This window comes from Geotrypetes seraphini, chromosome 3 (genome assembly GCF_902459505.1).
Source record: "Geotrypetes seraphini chromosome 3, aGeoSer1.1, whole genome shotgun sequence".
NCBI classification, from domain to species: domain Eukaryota; kingdom Metazoa; phylum Chordata; class Amphibia; order Gymnophiona; family Dermophiidae; genus Geotrypetes; species Geotrypetes seraphini.
In genome coordinates this window covers 107,434,201-107,444,240 of record NC_047086.1, presented here as the reverse complement: position 1 = coordinate 107,444,240, position 10,040 = coordinate 107,434,201, and the positions used below count along the sequence as shown (strand labels likewise).

The 10,040-nt window shown below is 39.3% G+C and overlaps 1 long non-coding RNA gene across 1 annotated transcript in view; it reads right to left on the bottom strand.

The window, feature by feature from the left end:
- Positions 1–7,169: 7,169 nt before the first annotated feature.
- The window catches only part of LOC117356621, a 37,744-nt gene continuing 34,873 nt past the window's right edge, over positions 7,170–10,040 (bottom strand). The window contains exon 3 of the long non-coding RNA XR_004538684.1: positions 7,170–7,319. This is a non-coding gene — a long non-coding RNA (uncharacterized LOC117356621). The remainder of the gene's footprint in view (positions 7,320–10,040) is intronic.

Here is a 10,040-nt window from a genome sequence, read left to right as displayed (position 1 = left end):
ATATAAGGTGAGGTCACACTATGGAGTGATACAATAGATGAGATGTGCCACCAAATTGTGTCTTTCTATATAGAAGATTTCTACATTCAGAACTTTGCAGCCATGTTTGCAGTAAGCATTTCCAGCTCTTTCTTACAGAATATGCAGGCATCTGTTGTTATTAGTATTTTCATTGCTTGTAGCTTCGTATCAAGGCTCTTCTTGCTATTAATTATTCTATAGTGCTACCAGACGTACACAGTGCTGTACAGAGTCACAAAGAAGACAGTCCCTGCTCAAAAGAGATTACAATCTGAATAGACAAGACAAACAGGATGCCATGGATACAGTTAGGGGGAATGGTTAATCTGCTAGCTAGTGCAGTGGGAAGTAGACTTTTGGATTGAAGGCTACATTAAAAAGGTAGGTTTTCAGTCTGCTTTTAAACAAGATAAGGCAAGAGGCATGGTGGAAAAACTCAGATAGTTTATTCTAGGCATATGGGGCAGCTAGATAAAAGGAACGAAGTCTGGAATTGGCAGTAGAGGAGATGGGTACAGCTAAGAGTTGCTTATCTGAGGGATGGAGTTCTCTGGGAGGTGTATAAGAAGATAGGAGATATATTAAGGGGCAGCAGAATGAACACACTTGTAGCTTAGTAATAGGAATTTGAACTGTATGTGAAAGCGGATAAGGAGCCAGTGTAGTAATTTAAGGAGAGGGGTAACATGAGTGTAGTGAGGTTGGTAGAGTCATGCAGTAGAGTTTTGCTCAGATTGTAGGGGGGAAAGGCTGCACAGTGGGCGACCAGTTAGAAGCAGATTGAAGTAATCTAAGCTTGAGGTTACAAGGTTCCTAGTTCTAGAGCTGCCTTTTCTTCAGAATAGGTCTGTTTCATGTGCATTAATATGTTTCAAACATTTAGGGAGAATTAGAAGGCCTTGAGCATGCGCAGATGCATGCTCAAGGCCCAGCAGAGGCAGGAAGTTCTTCAAGCAGCACCGGCGTGTCCTGTGGGCTGCGTACTGGTGCCAGATGGGGGGTAAGTTTCAATTTCTTTGGGCGGGGTGTGTGCCGGTTCGCACGGAGGGGGGGGGGGTGCCGGTTCACGCGGGGGAGCCTTTGCGAGTGGGAGGGAGCGATGCCAGTTATCGGGGGGGGGGGGTGCTCACAAATCGAGTCAACACTCGGTTTGCGAGACAAGTTTTGCGATAATGTTTTGCTCGTCTTGCAAAACACTCGCAAACCGGGTTACTCGCAAACCGAGGTTTGACTGTATTTATAAAATTGATAGATCAGGGGTTCTCAACCCAGCTCTTGGGGCACAACCAGTCAGTTGTGTTTTCAGTTTACCCATGATAAAAATGTGTGAGATAGATTCACATGCACTGCCTCCATTTAGGGCCTCCTCTACAAAGCCGCGCTAGTGGCTGCCCTGCGCTAACGGCCCCGAAGCCCATAGAGATTTAAAGAGCTTCGGGGCTGTTGCCACGCGAAAGCTGCTAGCGCGGCTTTGTAAAAGAGGCAGTTGGTTTAAATCTCTCTCATGCATATTCACTGTGAATATCTTGCGTGTGTCCAGGGTTGAGAACTTCTACAATAGATATATCATTCAAATTTCAGAACAGTTTACAATCAAATTAAAAATAGTAATTCAATAGAATACCAGATAAAATTAACTCTGGAAAATTGTGATTTAATATTATATTAACATAATATTGGGACTCAAACATCAACCATGACCTTTCAATCCCCAACTCATACCAAATAATTCCAACAAACCTATGATTATTGGCATAATATTACATAGAAACAGAGAATAGAAACATAGAATATGACGGCAGAAAAGGGCCATCGGCCCAACAAGTCTGCCCGCTCGAAGAACCCTCCCCCCTAAGCACTTCCTCGAAGAGAACCCACATGTTTATCCCATTTTTTCTTAAAATCGAGTACGTTGCTGGCCTCAACTACCTAAAGTGGAAGATCATTCCAACGATCAACCACCCTTTTGGTGAAGAAATACTTCCTAATGTCACCGTGACATCTCCCACCCTTGATTTTTAACGGATGCCCTCTTTTTGCCGTAGGTCCTTTAAGAAAAAAGATATCTTCTTCCATCTCAATATGGCCAGTAACATATTTGAACGTCTCTATCATGTCTCCCCTCTCTCTGTGTTCCTCGAGAGTATAACTGCAACTTAATTAGACGGTCTTCATATGAGAGATCCTTGAGTCCTGAGACCATCCTAGTGGCCATTCGCTGAACCGACTCCATTCTCAGCATATCCTTTTGATAATGTGGCCTCCAAAATTGAACACAATATTCCACATGAGGTCTCACCATGGACCTGTACAGCGGCATTACCACTTTAGGCTTTCGGCTGACAAAACTTCTTCGGATGCAACCCAGCAATTGTCTAGCCTTGGATGAAGCTTTCTCCACTTGATTGGCAGTCTTCATATCTTCACTAATGATTACTCCTAGGTCCCGTTCTGCCACTGTTCTTGTTAAGATCTCACCATTCAGGGTGTAAGTTCTGCATGGGTTTAAATTGCCAAGGTGCATAATCTTACACTTTTGGCTGCATCCCTATTTATTTATAGAAACATAGAAGATGACGGCAGAAAAGGGCTACAGCCCATCAAGTCTGCCCACTCTGCTTACCCACCCCCTGTCTATTCCCTAAAGACCCAATTTCCTTAGCTTGACCCTCGTAGGGATCCCACATGGGTATCTCATTTATTCTTAAAGTCTGGCACGCTGTCTGCCTTGATCACCTGCACTGGAAGCTTGTTCCAATGATCAACCACTCTCTCTGTGAAGAAATACTTTCTGGTGTCGCCATGAAATTTTCCACCCCTGAGTTTGAGCGGGTGCCCTCTTGTGGTCGAGGGTCCCTTGAGAAAGAAAATATCATCTTCCACTTCGACACGTCCCGTGAGGTACTTAAATGTTTCGATCATGTCTCCCCTCTCCCTACGCTCCTCGAGAGTGTAGAGCTGCAATTTGTTCAGTCTCTCTTCGTACGAGAGACCCTTGAGCCCCGAGATCATCCTAGTGGCTGTCCGCTGAACCGATTCAATTCTGCGCACATCTTTACTGTAATGTGGCCTCCAGAATTGCACACAGTACTCCAGATGAGGTCTCACCATGGCCCTGTATAAATGCATTATGACTTCAGGCTTTCGGCTGACAAAACTTCTATTGATACAACCCAATATCTGCCTTGCCTTAGATGAAGCCTTCTCCACATTAAATTTCTTAGCCAACTGTAATAGTTGATAACAAATTTCAATCATACATCAAAATACAAACTTGCAATTTGCTTGATACTCACTGGAGCCATTCGGTAATGAAACTAGCTCCAGTATCCACCATATTACTTTATAACATTTTGGGGATCTTTTACTAAGGCGCACTAGCCGATTTAGCGCGCACTAAATGCTAACACGCCTATTATATTCTATGGACACATTAGCTAAATCAGCTAGCATGCCTTAGTAAAAGCCCATTTTTGTGACTTATGGTATTATCATGTCACCTTAACTTGCAGTGGTGCCGCCCACAAGTCCATATTTCAATGACTCAGATATCAAATTTCAACTTCACCCCTTCCGATATAAATGTTCTTGTCTAGGCCCATAATATCGGAAACCTGCAGATGACCTTTTCCAGCCTCTCCCACCACTTACCTAGAACCTGATAGCAGTAGAAGGGAGGGTGGGAGGGAAACTCTGCTCACTGCTCCCACCTCCCTCTTCCCCTTCTCTTTCTAACTCCCATTTTTGCCCGCCAAATTTTCTTCGGGTTTCATCCTCCAACCCCCTCCCCTTCCTATTCTCCTTGACTCCTCCTTTCCTTCCCCCATCCTACTAATCCCTATTCCCCCAATCTCCTCCCCTCCTTCCTCCAATTCTATCTCTCCCTACCTCAGCTCTTCTCTTTCTACCGTCCTTTGGGCTGGTTTTCACACTACGTTATTTGCAATCCAACCAAACTTGGGTGGCACCCTTAAACTTGTATTTAGTTAAAGCATTTTCATTCACATGCAAACAACATCTTTATGTTTATAAAGTTAGGAAGAAATTATATTTCTGGGACTAAGCTTTTTTTTTAATGTCTTAGAATCAAGATATTAACTAATAAGCTATATGAAGGGGTGCTGAAAAGTTCTCAGCCCGACTAACTAACTTTTTAAATTCTGAGTGTTATTTTACCATTATAGCTGAAAAGTGTATTATCTTATTTCGTTAAGTGCCAATTTACAGAAACAAAATTCTATGTTTTTTTTTGTTGTTTTTTTTTTTTTTACGTTGTTTCAGGTCATTGATTGAACCATATCCACATCATTCTCTTCTTGGTTGGGCTGAGAACTTTTCAGCACCCCATTGTACATATCAATCAGAACACAGCTTTGTGATAGTTATGTTCTCTCCACACAAAAGTTTGTAGGTCCTCACAGTATCTTTTTAATTTGAAGTGAGCTGTTCGGGAAGTGCAGTGGTGATTGGCCTAATCTGATTATTGGTATTTTCCAGTTTTCATTTATCAGTCAATTGATAACTGCTTTCTCAACTGAATAAAAGAACAGCTGCTGTCTTTCTGAAGGTAAGCTGCTACTCTAAGTAGGATGATTTCTCATCTGAACAATAAAGTTGGCAATTATGCTAACATCAATAGCATTGAAAAAAACCCAAACAACCCCCCCACCATAATCATTGTTCACTTGTTTATTTAGAGTTTATTTAGTTTGTTTTAAATGAGCCACAAGGTTGTTCACCCTACATGTTTTTTAAGTACTTGTTATACTGCCTTTGGCAATTAAATCAAGGCAGTGCAGTCTAAAATAAACTATGGCTCAAGTGCCATTAAAAAAAAAACTAAACTGCATTAATAATAGGATAGAGATAGAACTATAACAGTTCAGAAACAATACTAGGTTATATACTTAAACAAGAAAGATATGGTGGCCATTCACTGCGCACCAGACCAAACTCTATCTAATGATCGAGATTAAAAGCAAGGGCAAATAAATGAGTTTTAAGGGTGCATTTAAATTTGTTTCAGGATTGTTTGATACAAAGAACACAGGGGATAGAATTCCAATTTGGCTTTATTATATTCCATAATAAGTGGTTTTCTTTCCCCCTCTCATTATGCATTGTTGATATCAATATCACTGCTTTAGATTTCCTGCGTTGGGTATACAAAAACAAAATGGAGAACATAAGTCTCTGGAGATCGGGGGGGAGGGGGGTATAGCTTATTCAACTAATAAGGTATAAACAACTTCTAAAATCCATATCATGTTCAAATATAGGTTGCTCAGAAGGTAAGAGTTGGATCCTACATGGTCTTTGTTTCAGCTAAGCTTAGCCTTCCTCAGGGGTCCTTTGAAAGCAGACTCAAACTACGTGGTACCTAATTGCTTGATTGAAACTTTTGAGTAAAATCCTGTGAAGGAACATACCTTGTGATCTACATTGATATGGATTTTAGAAGTTGTTTTTACCTTATTATTTGAATAAATTATACTCCTGGACCTCCAGAGTTGTGTTCCTCATTTTGCTTTTGGATTCTCATCTCTGTTAGTGGAACATTGGTCCTTTCTCTTGGTTTTGTGTTTGTTTCTGGGTTGGGTATATATAGAAGCTAAGATAAAGTCCTCATAAAAATTATATATATATAGCCTTACTGGGTCAGACCAACAGACTATCAAGCCCAGTAGCCCGTTCTCACAGTGGCCAATCCAGGTCACAAGTACCTGGACAAAATCCAAGGTGTAGCAATATTCCATGCTACCGATACAGGGCAAACAGTGACTTCCCACGTGTCTTTCTCAATAACAGACTATGGACTTTTCCTCCAGGAACTTGTCCAAATCTTTCTTAAAACCAGCTACACTATCCACTCTTATCACATCCTCTGGCAATGCGTTTCAGAGCTTAACTATTCTCTGTTTAAAAAAAAAAAAAATTCCTCCCATTGGTTTTAAAAGTATTTCCCTGTAACTTCATTGAGTGTCCCCTAGTCTTTGTAATTTTTGATGGAGTGAAATATCGATCCACTTGTACCTGTTATATTCCATTCAGGATATCTCCCCTCAGCCATCTCTTTTACAAGCTGCAGAGCCCTTACCATTTTAGTCTTTCCTCATATGAGAGGAGTTCCATCCCCTTTACCATCTTGGTCACTCTTCTTTGAACCTTTTCCAGTGCCACTATATCTTTCTTGAGATAAGGAGACCAGAATTGAATGCATTACTCCAGATGAAGTCGCACCATGGAGCGATACAGAGGCATTATAACATTGTTAACCATCCCTTTTTAAATAATTCCTAGCATCCTATTTGCTTTTTTGGCCGCAGCCACACATTGGGTAGAAGATTTCATCATATTGTGTACAATGACACCCAGATCCTATTCTTAGGCGCTATTCCCCAAGGTGGACCCTAGAATCTGGTAACTGTGATTCAGGTTATTCTTCCCAATGTTCCAGATATTAGACCATTCCTCTAACTTTTGCAGATCCTTTATCCTGTTTTCCACTCCCTCCTTAGTGTCCACTCTGTTACAAATGTTGGTATCATCTGCAAAGAGGTAAACTTTTCCTTCGATCCCTTCAGCAATGTCATTCAGAAACATATTGAACAGAATTGGCCCCAGCACCGATCCCTGAGGGACTCCACTACTCACCTTTCCCTCCTCTGAGTGAATTCCATTAATCACCACTCTCTGCTGGTGTCTGTCCGTCAACCAATTTCTAATCCAGTTCACTACTTTGGGTCCTAACTTCAGCCCGTCAGGTTTGTTCATGAGCCTTCTATGAGTAACCGTGTCAAATGCTTTGCTGAAATCTAAGTAAATTATATCTAGCATATATTCTTGATCCAATTCTCCGGTCACCCAGTCAAAAAATTCAATCAGATTTGTTTGCCACGATTTACCTTTAGTAAAACCATGTTGCCTCGGCCCCTGTAACCCATTTGATTCTAGGAATTTCACTATCCTTTCTTTCAGCAACACTTCTATATACTGCATAAGAATTTTTCTTATGTAAAGTCCTTTTTATGTCTATAAAAGGGATTTATAAAACTAAAAGGTAAAATGGTGTAGTAGCCACATAAGTCCACTTTTAAAGGTAATATATAGAAATAAAACAAAACAAAACATAAAGGAGATAAGGGGATGCCTTTTTTATTGGACTAAAATGCATTTTTTATTGGCTTCAGAGCAGAAATCTGGTTTTCAGCAATAGTCCTTGTTGCCATTATCCCATCACTTAGATGAACTTCTTAAGTTTCTTCAATTTCACTTTCCTTATGTTCAATACCTTCTCTCTGTTGGGTTAGAAAGAAACATTTTTACTTCTTGAGCCTTCTGGCTCCTCTACTTAAAAAAAAAATACTTTTTTTTAGCATTTGGGGAATATGCAAATTAGCCTCTCTCCATATCCAAGCAAATTTTAGCTAATATCGGGAGTGAAATCACAAAGATCTACTACAGCGGCATTTAATTTTCGAAAGGGCAAATATGATAAAATGAATAAATTGTTTTTTTTAAAAAAAAAAAGCTAATAGGATCAGCCAAAAAGGTTAGGACTTTATATCAAGCATGGGTGTTGTTTAAAAATGGAACACTAATAATATATTAATGGAAGAAACATCTGTTGGTGCCAACACACATAAGAATAGGTTTCAGTAACACAGCCTAAATGTTTGAATATAATCGAGAGGAAAAGATCTCAGATGCCCGTGCTGTCAATCAGCATTGGCAGGTCAGGTTATCTTTCATTGATCATAAAAACCTCTCAAATGATAAATGTATGATATGTGATAAATGCTTAACGTTTTTATGACTATCTTAAATAACCTTTAAATAAGCATTAAATCAGCACACTTATCTTAGTGCTAGACTCTGAATTAACAAAGGTAGAAAGAAGAACAAATGTCAGTCAGCATAGTAAAAAAGTGAAGTGAAAGAGGCTATTAGAGCCAAAAAGATCCTTAAAAGAATGGAAAAAAGATCTGAATGAAGAACAGGCAAATTAGATGGAAAGCACACATGGCTTGATGAAGAAAGTTAAAAAAAGAATAGGAAGAGAAACTTGCCACAAAGGCAAAAACTCACAGTAAAAATATTTTCAGGTACGTCAGAAGCAGAAAACTTGTGAAAGAATCCATGGTACCACTAGATGAAGGAACAAAAAGGGCATTGAGGGAGAACAAGGCCATAGTAGAAAGACAGAATAAATTTTTTGCTTCAGTCTTTACAGAAGAAGATGCAAGAGATATACCTGAACTAGAAATGGTTTTCAAGGTTGATGATATGGAGAAGCTGAAAGAAATCTTGGTGAACAAGTCAGAGTGATAAATTACTTGGTCCAGATGGTGTACACCCATTGATACTAAAATAAATCAAACATGTACCTAGAATAGCTTTACAAAAATTGAAACAGTCTCATCAGAATGGAGGAGTTAGTTTTCCAAATTTCCTAGACTACCATAATGCCTTCCTCCTCAGACAATGCTCTCAATGGATTCTTCGAACATATCGTTCCAATACACTCTCAGCATAGCTGCGATTAGATCAGGAACTTTATTGGTGGACGAAACTAACTTACCTGCCGTTTGTAACCTCCTCAGGGACTATTCATAATAAAGATTACATACTGGATTCGGTTCAATTAGCTGTCAAGGAGATTGATAGTTTCTTAAACATCAAATGGAATAGAACACAACATACGCCATTATGGTGTAATTTGGAGATCAAAATACAAAACCACACTGTAAATTGGAAGAATTGGAAATCCTAGGGTATTTGGAATCTGGGTCAATTGTATGATGGGAGCAACTGGATACCCCATGACAAGCTTTGTTCCCTCTATAAATTACCTCCTACAGCCTTTTTCCAATGGCTCCAACTCAAACATGCACTTCATAACCATATTCACTTGCGTGATAGAGGATGGGAAATACCTGCTAGTCTTATGTCATAACTTTGCATAGAAAGAGGCTTCCAACTGATATAAAACGCTGTAAATATTAAAAATGCATACTCCAACTGCTGTGATGAATGCATAGCATGAAGATCTAGGAATGCTTATAGGAGTAGTGTCTGGTCACTGCCCTATAAAATAACGAGCTCTGCCACCTTATATCAATCCTTCTATTTCCTGTTGCATCGTGCTTATTGGACACCCATAAAATTATCAAAATTACAGAAATTGAAGGCAGAAGATCTATGTTGGTCATGTAAATTGTCAATAGGAACCTTGAAACATATGTTATTTGAGTGCCCTCTATTGAAGGATTACTGGAATCAGATCTGGAAGTGCATACTCTCTATTATAGATATCTCAATGCTATTATCCTATCCCTTCCTCATCTCCATCATTAATACATCACAACCATCTACCTCATTAGAGATCTCTCATCTAGTACAATTACTCTTGTTAATTGCACTCCGTATAATTGCAAACTGGAAGGATTTTTCCGTTTCTTATAATGAATGGTGACATACAGTTTGCTTATATGCACGCTATGAAATAGTCGCGGCAGAACATAAAAATTCACTTAAAAGGATTACAAAAATGTGGGCTCCATTGATCCATAATATGGGGACAAATTGCCTATTTGCAGGTTCCAGTGAGTTGGACTAATATGACATAACATACCTCCTTGTGTTTAATAAATTTATCACAGTCTTGAGTCAAGTCAACGATGTACTCTAGTAATAAATAACTTCTTGTGACTTAGGTCATTCTGTAGCTTGTGATACTGTTCTTTTCATTCACACACGTCTGACTGGTTTGTTTGTTTGGTTATAGGATACATTTTATTTTTGTTATTACCACTTTGTTAGTCATTGACCATATATAATTGCATTTGTACTTGGTCACTGACTGTTACATATTCAAAATACCAATAAAGACGATTGAACTTAAAAACATGAAATTGCTGGTGTTGATGAAGATTGGAGAGTGGTCAGTGTAACACCGATTTTTATATAGATTTCTTTTTCAATGTCACTCCAAGTATCAGCTCAACGCAGTTAACTCT